This window comes from Pipistrellus kuhlii, unplaced genomic scaffold (genome assembly GCF_014108245.1).
Source record: "Pipistrellus kuhlii isolate mPipKuh1 unplaced genomic scaffold, mPipKuh1.p scaffold_m20_p_4, whole genome shotgun sequence".
NCBI lineage: Eukaryota > Metazoa > Chordata > Mammalia > Chiroptera > Vespertilionidae > Pipistrellus > Pipistrellus kuhlii.
Genome location: NW_023425540.1, coordinates 49482384 through 49498171, shown reverse-complemented (window position 1 = coordinate 49498171; position 15788 = coordinate 49482384).

The window sequence follows — 15788 nt, the reverse complement described above, 5'->3', positions numbered from 1 at the left end:
ATTGAGGCTTTGGGGAAAACATCTTAAGCAACATAAATAGAAATTTACATGTAGCCCCTGGGCAGGAAATAACAGAAACTTACACAGGACAAATAAGGTAGATTCTGCTTCAGCTAACATAATCTCAACTAAAGGTTAGAGCAATTAAGGTTGTTGACCAGCCTTCCTGGCTTCAAGTCAACATCTCTTTTTCAGTGAAACTGATTTGGTTTCCAGCAGTTGGGGGTCACCCCCACATGAGGAACTGTATTAAAGGGTCACGGCATTAGGAAAGTTGAGAACCACAGCCCTAGGTGAAGAGGAGATTAGGATACAGACACACTCAGAGGGAAGACCAGATGAAGACAGTGGAAGAAGATGGTCAAAGAGAGGGGCCCCCAGAAGAAGTCAACCTTGCCAACACCTTTGTCGATCTCATACTTGTAGCCTTCAAAACTGTGAGGAGATAAACTTTTGTGGTTTAAGGTAAACAGTCTGTGGTACTCCATTTTGGCAGCTCTAGATAACTAATACAACACCCATCTCATTATGTAATTGCTTTACTTGGTTGATGACCCCTTATTCTCCGAATAGTAAATATTTAACATGTCTTTCTCTTGGATTTGAGTATCTATCTCTGTGCAATGTCCCTGATCTGAAAGACACACATTAGGTGTAATTCCTTCTGCTCCTCTGCCCTTTCTTTCCTTGTTTTTAATCATAATCATAACCTCAGAGATCTTTGTTACAAATGCTCCCTGATCAGTCATGCCATTCCAAATCAATTCAACCTAGATTCTTTCTTTAAATTAAAGCTTCCTATATAAATCCATCCTTACAACTTTTTAAAATATGTTTTTATTGATTTCACAGAGGAAGGGAGAGGGAGAAAGAGATAGAAACATCAACGAGAGAGAAGCATTGATTCCATTTGCTAGTTTAGGGTTTTTCAATATTTAATCATCAAGATAATGGTCTGTATTTTTTTTTATGTTATCCTTGCCAGGCTTTGGTATCAGGATAATGTTGGCCTCATAAATGTGTTAGAAAGTGTTGCCTCTTCTTCAGTTTTCAGAAGAGTTTGGGAAGGGTTTATATTAATCTTCTTTGAATGTTTGTGAAAATTCCTAGAATTACTTTTAAGTATTTATAGAAATATAAGTATTTTTTGGTATTTTCTATTTGCATCAACTCTAACCTGCTAAAACACTTACATGTAAAAAAAAAAAAAAAAAAAAAAAAAAACCTCAAGGGAAAATTAGCTCAGCTAGGAAAAGCTTAAGATCTATGAGGTCCTTTATCACAACTACATTCTGCGAAAATCAATGTTTGCAAGTAAAAGAACTTAAAGCAAAAGAAAGTAAACAAATAAAAATCCACAAAGCTTTCAATATATATATTGGAACACACTTAAAAAACACACATTTCAAAGGTACTTTAAATTATTAAAGAGAAACTATCATGCTTGCAATATTACATTCTTTATCACAGAGACTATTCATTCTGCTAGTAAGATTGCTATTGTGAGAAGGCACTGAACACTAATTTTAGCAACACAAACTAATTGTTATCACCTTTACATAGCACAAAATTTGTTTTTTCATGTGCCACAATCTCCAATATGTTTCTGTCAAAAGAATAATAAGCAATTATAATGCCAACTGAGAAAGTATGGTCTACATTCTCACTAGCAAGAAACAAAACCTTTAAACAAAATAATTTATTGACATAATTTCTAAAAGGAAACATTTTTAAGCAAAGCCAATAATTAGTTGATACTCTTAAAATATATCTTCTGATAGAAATATTATGGAAGGTACAAACCTATTTTCCTAAATTATTTGATCATATAATATAAAAACAATTCAAATAATTTTATTATATATTTTCTACCAATTTCCATCTCTATACCAAAAAGACTAGACAAAGACAAAATAAAATATGTCAGGTTACAAAAGTTTACTAGTTTAGAACATATTCTATGGAAAGATAGAGAAAGGTATCATTTCTTGCAACTGAAAAAAAAAATTGTATTTCTGCTTTTGTTTGTCTTTTTAGCAAGTCCACTGACAGATCTGGAATCTTAAATCAAAATGTTTTTAAGAGGTAAATAATGTTTACCTTTCAAAAAACAGAGAACTCAATTATAACTAAATTTAGAACATAGGTCAAGCTCTTTCATGCTTTCTTAGAAAATAAAGGAAAGCCAAAGAAATCTTCTCTAAAAATACAAATCAAATATTAGTTTATGGAAGCTCTAATTATTTAAGATATTTTCTGGTTAAAAACATGTCTTAGTTATTCAATCTATTTTGAGAAGAGAAAAGGAGTAGAATGAATTATTTCTAGTTCTTGAAAAAGGCTGTTAACATTTTCTCTGGATTCGCGATGAAAAGGGAAGCACTGCCCTCTAGAGGAACAAAAGCTTTAGAGAGCATGCAACTACCGTAGTTCATGATTATGTAATGTTGCTGTTCATGTAACTGTTCTAATTTTAAGTTTATGTTCTATAGGGCATAAAAAGAAATAGTTTCAGTGTAGACAATACTAAAATTGTTTTAAGTAAATATAGGATTTTTCAAGAATTTGGTAAACATTTCAATTTATGGTACATTAATTTACAAACCTTCAAATAATATATTTGCATTGCCTTGTACAATAAAGGTTTGTCTCAGAAAATATAAAGTTTTTAGTTTTTCTTAAACTATATAGATGTAAATCTAACAGACTTTTCCCCACGTTACTGCAATCATAGAACCATGTATACAATACTTATGAACTTAGATTAAAAAGAAAAATGGGTAACAAAGTTGAACCATAATTTTACTACCATATTCAAACTTAACTTTTAGAGGGTTTAAAAGCAAGTAAAAATAGATGATAACTTGAAACTTCAACAGCTAGTTGTGGCAATTAGTGTTAAGAATTTTCCCATTTCCAGAAGAGTTTTCAGCATGCTCACATTGTCCCAGGAATCAAAACCAGAACCCAAAGCAAATGATGTAAACATCTGGGTTTCTGATTTTAATATAATTAACCAGTTTTTTTCCCCAAATTATTCTCCCCAGAACCACAGCTAGGAAGAGGTAGAGGTACTGCCTCATTCATGCTTCCATATAAATTTAAATGGTCTCAGACTTTAGGAGAGTGTGAGGGAAGGAGTGAGGGAGATAGGAAGAAAAGAGAGACAGGAAGGTGAGAATAAAAAAGCAGCATGAGAACTATTGGAGTAGAAGGGTCTGTAAATTCACTTCTTGGATTGTGTAAATCTATTCATACTAGAGGCCCAGTGCATGAAATTTGTGCACTGGGGGTGGGGGATGTCCCTCAGCCCAACCTGCACCCTCTCCAATCTGGGACCCCCCTTTCCACAATCCAGGACTGCTGGCTCCCAACTGCTCACCTGCCAGCCTGATTAACCCTAACCACTCTGCCTGCCAGCCTGATTGGTGCCTAACTGCTCCCCTGCTGGCCCGATAGTCTCCAACTGCCCTCCCCTGACAGCCTGGTCACCCCCAGATGCCTTCCCCTGCATATTCCCTCTTTATTAGATAGGGTTTTGTCTTTGACATATTGGACAGTGTACCTGCTGTGGTCTTGACAAACCAATAAAAATGTAAACCCAAACTAAACGTGTCATAAAATAAACTCATTAAACAGGAATTTCATGAGACCTTGGAAAGATGATATCATGTGGTTGTTTCTTCCTTTTTTCCTCTCTTTCTTTTATCTTTTTATTCCTTTTCTGTCTCTAATCACTCTGCTGGGGCCAAGGGAAATTCCCAGGCTATAGGTGTGGGGGGATCACTCCATGGGGGTGCAGGTTCTTTGGAGGCTGACATTCCAGGCTGCCCCAGGGAATGGATAGCTCTAGGGACCACAAGTGCCTCCCAGGGCTACACCCCCTAGTTGTGGATGGGAGCTGATTGCTGGAGGGTGGGGAGGTGGGGATAGGCAGTTGCAGGTGCCTCCCAGGCCCACAGCCCAGGCTGAGGGTACGAGCAGATTGCACGTGGAGGTAGGTGGGTTGAAGGTGGAAGGATGGGGGGGAGGGCGCAGCTGCCTCTCAGGCCTATGGCCCAGATTGCAGCTGGGTGCTGATCACACCAGGGGTGCACAGCCGATCTCATGGGGGTTGGGGGTGGGGGGTGCCACCTCCCAGGCCCCTGCCCAGGTCATGTCTGGGAGCTGATCGTGCCTGATTGTGTCCAGGGTTCAGTCTGCCTCCCAGGTCACTGCCCAGGTCAAGGCTGGGAGCGGATGGTGCCTCCCAGGCCAACAGCCAGGGCCTCATGTTGCCTTCTCTCAGCTGCAGCCCTCCCTGTGCCTGAGAGGACTGGGTGCTGCCATTTTTGTCACAGAGTGATTGTTAATTTGCATATTACTCTTTTATTATATAGGATTCTCTCTCTCCTCTCCTCGCCTCTCCTCTCCTCATCTCCTCCTCTCCTCTCCTGCAACAGCAAAGGTCAGGTTGATTTATGAGATCCTAAAATGAGAGATCATACCAAGTACAAATCCAAGCAAACCTGAAGCAAAGAAATAAAAACAGGGTAGGGCAATACATGTTCTTAGCATAGATTCTGCATTGTAGAATACTCTTGCAAAAGATACAGAATAGAAGAGCATTTTACAATGGGAATCAAAGCACATTAGCTGATGCCGGAGATTTATAATGGACTTACATTTTTTAAAGGTCCCCATAAATGCCATCAAATCTTTTATGTCTTTCTAACTGCATGAGAGGTGAAACAATGTACAGAATGGATACTGAAGTTCTGAAAACACATAAAGCTTTCTGGAGAGAAATGAGGCCTGGTATTCTCTTATTGAAAACCAAAGGTCCCCAAATAAAATATTATTCATGCACCTTTATGATAATAATCACATATACTGTGTAGTTACTATTTGTCACACACTGTAAACACTTTTTTGTATATTAACCAATCTTAAGAGTAAAATCATTATTGGCATTTTATAGACGCAGATAAGAGGCACAGACAGATTAGATGATCTGCCTGAAATTGGCCAGCTATTGAGTGGCAGAGCTGAGAGACCCACACAGTCTGCTTACAGGCCCCAACTCCCCTGAAACGCCTCCAAAAGTCCAGTGAGGAAATGTGGTATGGATACCATAGGCATAGCCCCCTTCTAAATTTTCAGTTTTAGTGGAAGACTGAAATACCTTACTTGTGCCTAGATGCCTAACAAATGCATACTTCTCACTCCTTTCAATCTGTCTCTACCCAAAAAATATAAAAAACATTCAAAAAAGGAAAAATAACCCTGACATAAGTGCCACTTGGCTAAAGCTCAAGCAATGCACTATTTTTACAGAAGTTAAAATTGTGATTTGTCTATTTACCTTCAAATCTGTGATAATACCTAGAATACCATTATATGAAAAGGGAAAAGGTCTTAAGTCATTGGCAGCCAATTAAAGTTTCTCTAGATATTATTTTAAAATGTTATTTTTGTAATGTGTTTTAATTGATTTCAGTGAGAAGAAAGAGGGAAAGAAAGATAAAAACATCAGTGATGAGAGAAAATCATTGATCAGCTGCCTCCTGCATGCCCCTACTGGGGATTGAGCCCACAACCAACCAGGGCATGTGCCTTAGGACCTCCTGATTCATGGGCTAACAGTCAATCACTGAGCCACACCAGATGGACTAAAATATTCTTATCAATAATGACAATTAAGCACAAGTTTTGACTGAGGAATTAAATAACTGCATGAATAAAGAGCTCAGGAAAATGAAGTAATGACTCAAAATAATATTTGAAGCCAAAACATTTTATATAATTATAAAAGAAATAAATTAGGATTATTCAATTAAATTTCAAGAAAAATGTAATGGTCAGATACAAGAATGTTGTACTTTTGTGAGTAGTATTCTTCACTACTTTTCCATTTCTACATATTTATGATATACGTAATTCTTAACTTTTTAGTTATTCTAAGCAAAGTAAATGACTGTGGTATTCATTTATTTACTGTGTGGTTAATGTAATGTATAAAATATGCTCTATATGCACAAAACCAGATTCAACTATTTAATCAGCAGTTGCCAAAACTACCCAAAGTTACTTTTCTCCAAAACTGTGCAAGTTGGGTAGGACTGCTTGTTTGTTTTCAATATGGAAATATTTTGTTCATTTAGTTTTCAATACTAATGTAATTTTAAATTGCAAGGCTACAGCATCTGGCAACTGAAGCCAAGTTTCACAACTCACGTTTATTAGTACACAAATATTGACATTATGGCATCTATCTGATTTGACTTGTGAAATTCTGCTACTGCTGACTTTCAAGATACTATGATTGCTTTTAAAAGCTTTCCTGATAGTTTTGCCCTTATCGTGTAAAAACAAAACAAAACAAAATTAAAAAAACATCAAATGAAAGTCACACTCGCTGCCAGAGCAATGGAGTATCTGTTTTCTTGGTAAATATTATGGATATTTTCCCCAGAAATGTTCTATCTACAAAATAGGCCATTCATATTATCCATAATAGTATCCACTTTTTTATTTACTACTAGAGGCCCAGTGCACAAAATTCATGTACTTGGCGGGGGGGAGCTCAGCCCAACCTATGCCCTCTCACAGTCAGAGAGCCCTTGGGGGGTGTCCAATTGCCACCTTAGGCCCTTCCCTGCAGGGAGCAGGCCTAAGCCAGCAATCAGACATCCTTAGCTCTGCCAAGTAGGCGGGAGAGGCTCCTGCCACTGCCACTGCACTTGCCAGCTGTGAGCCCAGCTTCAGGCTGAGCAGCACTCCCACTGTGGAAACACACTGACTACCAGTGGGAAGCTCCCGTGTTGAGTGGGTGTGCCTAATAGCAACCAGTCATTCCACTGTTTGGTCGATTTGCAATATTAGCTTTTTATTATATAGGATAAATTAACTTATATAAGGGCTGCTCTATAAATGTGATCCCAATGTTGTTTTCTAGTCTAAACATATAAAATTTTGTGATTCTGCTTCTGTAACATTAAATTCTCTATTTAACATATGTAAATTTATCATTTGCATTTTTAGTAAATATTCTTTGCAACATTTGATGAAAACCATAAGCTCACAGATGCAAGAAGCTCAATGAATATTAAGCAGAAAAGACTAAACCCAAGCACATCATAATCAATTTGCTTAAAATTAATAATGAAGAGAAAAATCTTTAAAACAGCCATAAGTATAAATTTGGAAATAATAACAATAAATATCTTTCTGTGGTAGTGTTTTCTTTGAAAACAATGTAGATTTCTCTTTTTAGGACCAGCCACTCTAATTAGAACCAATATTTTATTTTTAAGCTAAAAGTTCATTTACATATATCTTTTAAAAGCTGGACTGAATTATGAAGCAAGAGAAGCTCCTATGGCATAAAATTTAAGGAGGCAGTTGCCTGACCCTGAGAGAATCCCTCCTTAAACTTTCACTCAAGAAGCCTGTCTTGCCTCTCCCTAGTTCTGGCCTTGTTCTGCAGCACTCATCCCAAGACTCATCTCAATCAATTTTACTGACAAATATTAGAACCTCATAAGGAACTGACTATTCCTGGAGATTCACTTGTATCCTAGAATCTAAGCTTTCCATGAAATATTTAAAGTTCACCTCATTTAATCAACAAGCCTAAATTCATCACCTTTTAAGTGTCAAACACTACTGAATCCCCTGAGGATACAACATAATACAAGATTCTTTACTTTAAAAATTTCATATCTAGCAAGGAAAGTTATCAAGTGAACACTTAAAATGGTAAGTATTAAAGGGCGAGGTGGTCCAAGTGCTATGGAAGCACTGGAAAGAGAAGGCCTGACACTGAATGTTGGTCAGAGGGTTCCGGGAAAAGGGCTTTCCATGAAAAATGTTCCCAGTATAGTAGGAGATACAAACTCATAACTACAGACCAAATATAATAAATTTTAAAAAATGGCAGTGCAGGTACAATTATGACTGGTAACTGGCACTGCATGTCAGTAATCAAGGAGAAGAGGGAGTGGTGTCAATCATGGCAAACTGGAGTACGGCCCAAAGGCACCACCACCCAATGCAGCTAAATATTGCTCTTTGGGAAGCAGGTTCATTGTGGTCAGATATTCCAATTTCCCAGAAGCTAGAAATCTGACTTTGGGGGTGAAAATTCTCAACTGCTAATACTTAGCATTAATTCAACTTTTAAAAAACACCATTCAGGCCAAACAAAATATGTCTGTAGGCCAGATTCAGCACACAAACTCACTGTTTAAAATCTCCACCCTATAGTTCTTCCTAACCCATGCACTAGAAATTAAAAAATTCAGGACCCAAGAATTCAGATTAATACTATTGTACTTCTCAAAACCACTGAGATATTTGGTTATATTTTTTTCTTAACCCTTGACTCTCTCAGGCTGAAGAACCTTGGTGCACATGCAAAAAAAGAAATCCTTCATGCCCCCTTCTATGGGTATTCCTTATTATTTAATGTGGTTCGTAAACTAGAGGGGCTTTGCATCTTAAACTATAGGAAAAGGGCAAAGATACAAACACTTTATCAAAACATTCAATCAGAACTGTGTACTTGGATAATGTTAAAGGCCAAATGCTCAAAACAGTCCAGCTTTAAGATCTACAGTCTACTAAGAAGAGATTTAAAAGACTTTTTAAAAACAATATTCTCGCAATCTGGGATCCAGGACCCCTCGGGGGATGTAGAAGAGCCACAGGCCAGGCTAAGGGACCCACTAGTGCATGAATCTGTGCACTGGGCCTCTAGTGTAAACACACGGAAAGAGAGAAAAGTAGTCAAAGATCTCAGTCAAGAGCTGATAATAAATGCCTTAGTTTTTCTTCCTACTACTTACCTTGCAGAAATATAAACAGATGGGATATTTATGAAATAAAAAACATCAAGTAATCCTAAAACTAAGGATACCACTTGGTATATTACAATTTAGGGTACTACCTTGAAATGAAAAATTCCATTTCTTATTTAAATACTGCAATTTCAGCAGGGACCGGTTTGGCTCAGTGGATAGAGCGTCAGCCTGCGGACTGAAAGGTCCCGGGTTCGATTTCGGGCAAGGGCATGTACCCTGGTTGTGGGCACATCCCCGGTGGAAGGTGTGCAAGAGGCAGCTGATCGATGAGTCTCTCTCATCGATGTTTCTGACTCTCTATCCCTCTCTCTTCCTCTCTGTGAAAAATCAATAAAATATATTAAATAAATAAATAAATAAATAAATACATACATACATACATACATACTGCAATTTCATGATTAATTTTCCTAGTTAGAATTCGTCTACATATAGTACTTGGTTCACAATCCAGAAAGAATGAAAATATTTACCTTAAAAAGTTCTAATGAAGATAAAAACTAAACATATTCTAAATCAAATTATGAATAAATTAATTTATCACAAATAGCTTGAACAGACCAATGTGCAAATAACCTAAAAATGAGGAGAATGCCCATTCTTTGTTCAATCTGATGTTTCAGATTTCAAGATGCTTTTAGGAACAGATATAACTCTTTCTTACTTGAAAGCTCCCTTTCAGGTAATTGGTAAGAAATAATGATTTTAAAAAATGGAAAAACAATACCATCGTTTACCTGTCATTTAGTGAGTACTCAATAAACATTTTAAATAAATGTATTTTAAGAGACAAATTAAATTAGCATGTTTAAATTTCAGAGATGACCCTTCATCTAAATAAAAGCCTTTTTATAATAATACATTTAATAGTGTTCTCCCTCCAAAATCACTTAAAAATTTGACCGATATTTTTAGCATAACATACAAATATGACTGTCATTCTAAGTATACCAGCAGACTTGTGGTTCATGTCAATAACCATAAACTATATATATTTCTAAAGAAAAGCATAATAAAAAGAGCTGATAAGTAAGATTCTTGGGAATAATTACATGGATTTTTTAGTAGTCAGATCTGTGTGTGTGTATGTGCTCCGAAAAGAAAAAACTACACAACCAGACTAAATAAAATCACTTCTAGGAAGAGAAACAATAAAAAGCATACAAGATTAGAACTGTAACCGAAAAATGAGTCATCGAATAAAGCTATAAACCCTCTAACAATTATAAATATGTATTCAAATATATATATTTTAATATCCTCCTCAGCCCATGTCAGTATTTCCCTAAACCAATTTTATGTACATGTAATTTATATTTCTGTGTCAAACACCTGCACGTTATAAATATATTAGCACAAAAACCTATTTTGAGGATTTCATTAAATCAGAAGTATGTACTAGTATGCCTCCATTCAGTTGAAGAAGTTAATACAAGAGTTGTTGGCTAGTTATGGTATAAAACTGAGCCAGGGAAAACATTCACTTATTTATATCCTGTAGCACCTGAAAATGTTTCATTTACACTGTGCCCAGAACCACAAAATTTATCAAATAAATTTTCAGACTCTCTCATCCAAGTAAAGGCTACATTTCCAAATACACTGTAAAATTCTTATTGATTAAAAAAATAAAAATTAGCACCACATAATTGTACCTAGAAAAAACAAAAAATACAAAAAAAATATTCTATAAATGATGAAGAGAATAATGTGTAAAGATTTTGTAAAATAAAGTATCTTATGCAGAAACTGGGGAAATATATAAATTTTATACAAAAAAAAAATCAAGATTGCATATGATAAAGATAAAAACCAGGGGACCTGGTTTATACCTTAAAACAAGTTGGTATTATTATAACAAACATATAGTGAGACCTGAAATTTTTATTACTTTTAGGTTATTTATTTATAATACTTACAATCAGCCTTTTAATTTATAATAGTATGGGAAAATTATGGCATCTGAATACCCAAATTAAGTTAGCCAATACCCACAAGGATGCTGCTGAGCTAAGAAGTCACATCTCTGTATTTCAGTGATTCACACTAGGGGTGATTTTGCCTCCCTGGCCCCACCTCCTCAGTACATCTGGCAATGTCTGAAGACATTTGTGGCTATCACAACTAAGAGGGCAGGAGGTAGCACCACGTGGATAGAGGTCAGGAATGCTGTTAAACATCCTCAATGTATAGGACAGCACCCACATAAAAGAATTACTCAGTCCAGCCCTAGCCGGTTTGGCTCAGTGGGTAGAACATCAGCCTGCGAACTGAAGGTTTGATTCTGGCTAGGGGCAAATGCCCAGTTTGTGGGCTCGATTCCCAGTATAGGGCAGCCAATCAATGATTCTCTCACATCATTGATGTTTCTCTCTCTCCCTCCATCTCCCTTCCTCTCTGAATTTATTTATATATATATATATATATATATATATATATATATATATATATATAATTGTCCAGTCCAAATGTCAGTAGCACCCAGGATTAAATGGCCTGCTACAAAGATAGATGCCTTTGTTTGACACACACATCTTAGGTAAATCATCTATTACCAAGACAGCGGATCAAGAAGACCAAAGATAGTGGTCTCCATTAAAAAAAAATCCCCCAGAAAAGGGCGCTATATTAGAAGACAACATGACTGACATAATGTGTTAAGAAAGCAAAGGGTACCTTCTTTTCAGCCATCACCCAATCGCTTTGCACATCCCTGTCCCACCTCTCCAGGACTTCTACCATAGGAAAGTTCATTTCTTTGAATCATCCATTTAGCTTTATTTTTTCACTTTTTAATATGGAAAATCCATACATACACATTAATAGAATAGCATTATGTAGCCATCACCCAGTTTTCAGAAGCATCATCGTTTTGCCATTTTTTATCTACACATTTTCATTTTTTATTCTACTTTTTTGTTTAATGGTTGTGCTGGAGTAATTAAAAGCAAGTCTCATATTATTTTACCAATTAATATTTCAGTTTCTCCCTATATTATTTGCTCCTGAAGAATGATACTCAGGATGAACTGGATATGATTAGTCGGGAAAGTGGGCAACAACAAAATGAAATTAATTATGTAAAGTGAGGAGAAAATAGTAGGGACCAGAGCAGATATCTCACATCTGGATATGAAGCATTTCAATCCCTCTGTAGCTATAAGCAGTGAGCCAAGGGCCACATGCTTAAAGATAATAAAGGCAAGGTGTTTATGGTAGCTGCAGCCAGACACAGATCCAATAGGTAGGTCCTGTATGTAGAATAAGGCAGCAGTGAGATGACATCACATGGATGGAAGTGATAAACCAAGTGTCTTTATAAGGAATGTTCATAAGTCGCAATGCTCTCGCCAACTCTAACATTTTGATAGCTACCTGGAGTGTTGTTATAAGGATTCTAGCACGCCAAGGAGGGGATGGTGGTGGGGAGAGAATAAAAAATGTGTAGGAAATAGGAAAATGGTAGCTCCTATGCCTCCGAGTTGTCATTTCTTCTCTGGCAGCTGAAGTATTAAAACCTGGAGAGAAACAAAGCTCCCGTGGAAAAGACAGGCATTGCCTGGCATTCCAGGAGGCATGAAGGAGGAAGTCAAAAGCAGCTTGCATCATACTGAAAGGGTGGTCTTCTCCTTGGAATCCTGCCTGTTCTCTACCAAATGTGGGTGGCCCTCCACAGAGAAGTTTGTTCAAAAACTTACCAACAATATAGAAACTGTGACTTGCAACTGTGCAATAACTTTGTCAAAGTAAAAGTAAGAAGCTAAAATTCCAACTGTGTCCTCGTGGGGAAAATTCAAAACTACTGGTTTAAATAAAAAATGTTCAACTCATAAACATACAGTCCAAAGGAAAGAACATGTAGGGGAATTTTTACAAATACTTTTTCTGTATCTTTTGAGGTGACTGTGGGGTTTTATCTTTATTCTCTCCATACTGTCTATTACACTGATTGGGTTCTGTATTCTGAATCAACCCTGCATTCCTAGGATAAACCCCACTTCATCATAGTGTGTTATCCTTTTTATGTTTGCTGGATTCAGTTTGTTAATACTTCAATGAATTTTTAATTCTACATTCACCGGGATACTAATCTGTAGTTCTTTTTATTGTACTTATAACATCTTTATCTTATTTTGGTATCAGGTTAATACCAGCTTCATAGAATGTTATCAAAAGTTTTCCCTCCTCTTCTATCTTTTGTAAAAGCAGAGTAATTTTTTTAAGTATTATACACTGGTCAGTGTGGATCAAGGGTTTGATTCTCGGTCAAGGGCATGAACCTGGGTTGCATGTTTGCTCCCTGTCCCATCAGAGAATGCAGGAGGCAATCAAACAATGTGTCTCTCTCACATTCAGGTTTCTCTCTCTCTCTCTCTCTCACACACATACACACACACACACACACACACACACACACACACACGCCCTTCCACTCTCTCTCCATGGAAAAAATATCTCCGGGTGAGGATTAACAACAACAAAGTAATGTACGATATTCCATAGTAATTTAGTATTCAGATTTTTTGGGTAGAAGAGGGTAAGAGGGAGAAACAATTATAGGAAGGCTTTCCAGGAACATAGACTTGTGAACATTGGGAATAATTAGCAGATCCTGCTAACAATCACTTATTAATAGTCAAAATTAAAACTGAACATTGAAAAAGAAATTACTAAAAAAGTTTAACATGAAATTCTACACATTCATAATATACTTTTTAAAAATAGTTGAAATGAATCTAAAATAATATTAAATGCAACTTGCAATTAAAATACAAAATTTAGCCGGGACCGGTTTGGCTCAATGGATAGAGCATCGGCTTGGGGACTGAAGGGTCCCAAGTTCGATTCCGGTCAAGGGCATGTATCTTGGTTGCGGGCATATGCCCGGTAGGGGGTGTGCAAGAGGCAGCTGATCAATGACTCTCTCATCGATGTTTCTAACTCTCTATCTCTCTCCCTTCCTCTCTGTATAAAATCAATAAAATATATATTTTTAAAAATAATAAATAAATAAAATAAAATAAAAAATAAAAAATAAAATTTAAATTAAATATATAGTTGTTGACAAAAATTAAGTGAAAAAATATTTTATTACAGGGCTGTTGCATAAAAAATAAAACAATTTTATTTTAAAATTTAGTCTTAAAATACCTTAAATATGCATAAATTATTATCTACTGCACATTTAAGAAACTAACATGGAGATAAACTTTCAGTGACCTAGAGAAATAGCAAAAACAATGAAAAAATAACAATAATGATCCTTACATAAGCCAGGACCCTTAATGTAAAGCCTTCAAATTATTAAAAAACATTTTATCAGAGCCAATGAAATAAAAGCAACAATAAAAATAGCATCATTTTCATTTCACCTCACTTTCTTTTATCCACCTAGCCTGAGTTAAACTGGTAGGAAATGCCTAGAGAAGATCAATAAGGAAAAAGCCAAGATTTATCCACAAACAACATAATCAATTCTTCCAGTGACTGCAAAGAGGCCACATCTTAAGTGCTAGAAGACACCATCTCTAATTTTTATAAAAATAGTGAAAGTTCTAAAAACGGCCAGATTTCAGGTTAATTTTTGGCCAAACTACATAGAGTGAGCTTTATTCCATACAGTCTTACTATAGGTTAGGTATGTTCAGAAAAACAAATCAGTTCAACATGAACTAATATTCAGGCAGCAACCACAGATCAACTGAAGCCAACTTTGACTTCTTTGACAAGAACTCCCCATAGGTTAATAAATTAATTTGGAATTTCAGAGTATTAGTGACCCTGTATAAAACCCCGCACTTTTAAACAGCTAATTCCAATGTTTCCAGATGTCCTCTGACTATTGGTGGCAGCTTTAGAAAGTTGAGAATTCTAAGAGAACTGAACAATCTTATTCTTGGGAGACCTGTTTGAAAAGGGACACCTGTGGTAATAAAAGCAGAAGCATTTGAACATGTCTCAAAATAGTGAGTGATTTTTCAAAATTAAGTTGAAAGAACCCAGTATGTGAACTGTTCTGTTCAGGTGGGACGTTCAGCAAGCACGTTGGGGTATTTATAAACTTACCTATGGAAAAGGATTTGCTATATTTGGAGGTCTGGCACAATTACTGCCATTCATTAAGCTTACCTAGAATGTACTTTCACAATTTGAATCTTAAAGAATTTGTATTTTTGAACCATCACATACATTTTTATACAGAAAATAAAATTATTTTATAGATTATTCATTATAGTAATGTTTCAACTGATAAACACAACTAAATAACTACATTTTCATGTTTAATTTATGTCAACAGACATTTTAAAGTACTCGTTAGCTAAGTAAACCCCCATTCTACTTTTGAATACCTCATTTTTTAAGATTCTCTATTTGACCATTTCCTACTGAAAGTTAAATACCATATTTTATATAAAGTCTACTTTCATGAGTACTCCTTATGAGCAAATAATAATTTCTTGTTAAAGAGTACATACTAAGTGAGCCATGTTAAAAGGGGAATATTAAGAATGCTTAACCAAGTTTGGAAGCCAGGCAGTAGCTTAGACTAAAAAAAGCAATTCTAATAGAGTGCCAATTAAATACTACATAGTCTGGACAATATTTTTAAGGCCCAGATTTATTATTGAAAGAAAAAAATCAAAAACTATATAAAATTTAATATGTGGAAACATTTAAAATTCCAGCATTTGAAAAGAATAACTTGGAATAATTTGTCAAATGTTCTAATTTGCAACCAAGACAATTACATATACTATTTTAGGTAACTCAAAAACCCTTATTCAATAAAATTCACTACCAGAATAATAGTTATTTTTAACTCTTGTAATCAACAAATCCTATATAATAAAAAGCTAATATGCAAATTGACTGAATGGCAGAATGACTGGTGGATATGACATGCACTGACCACCAGGGAGCAGACGCCCAATGAAAGAGCAGACA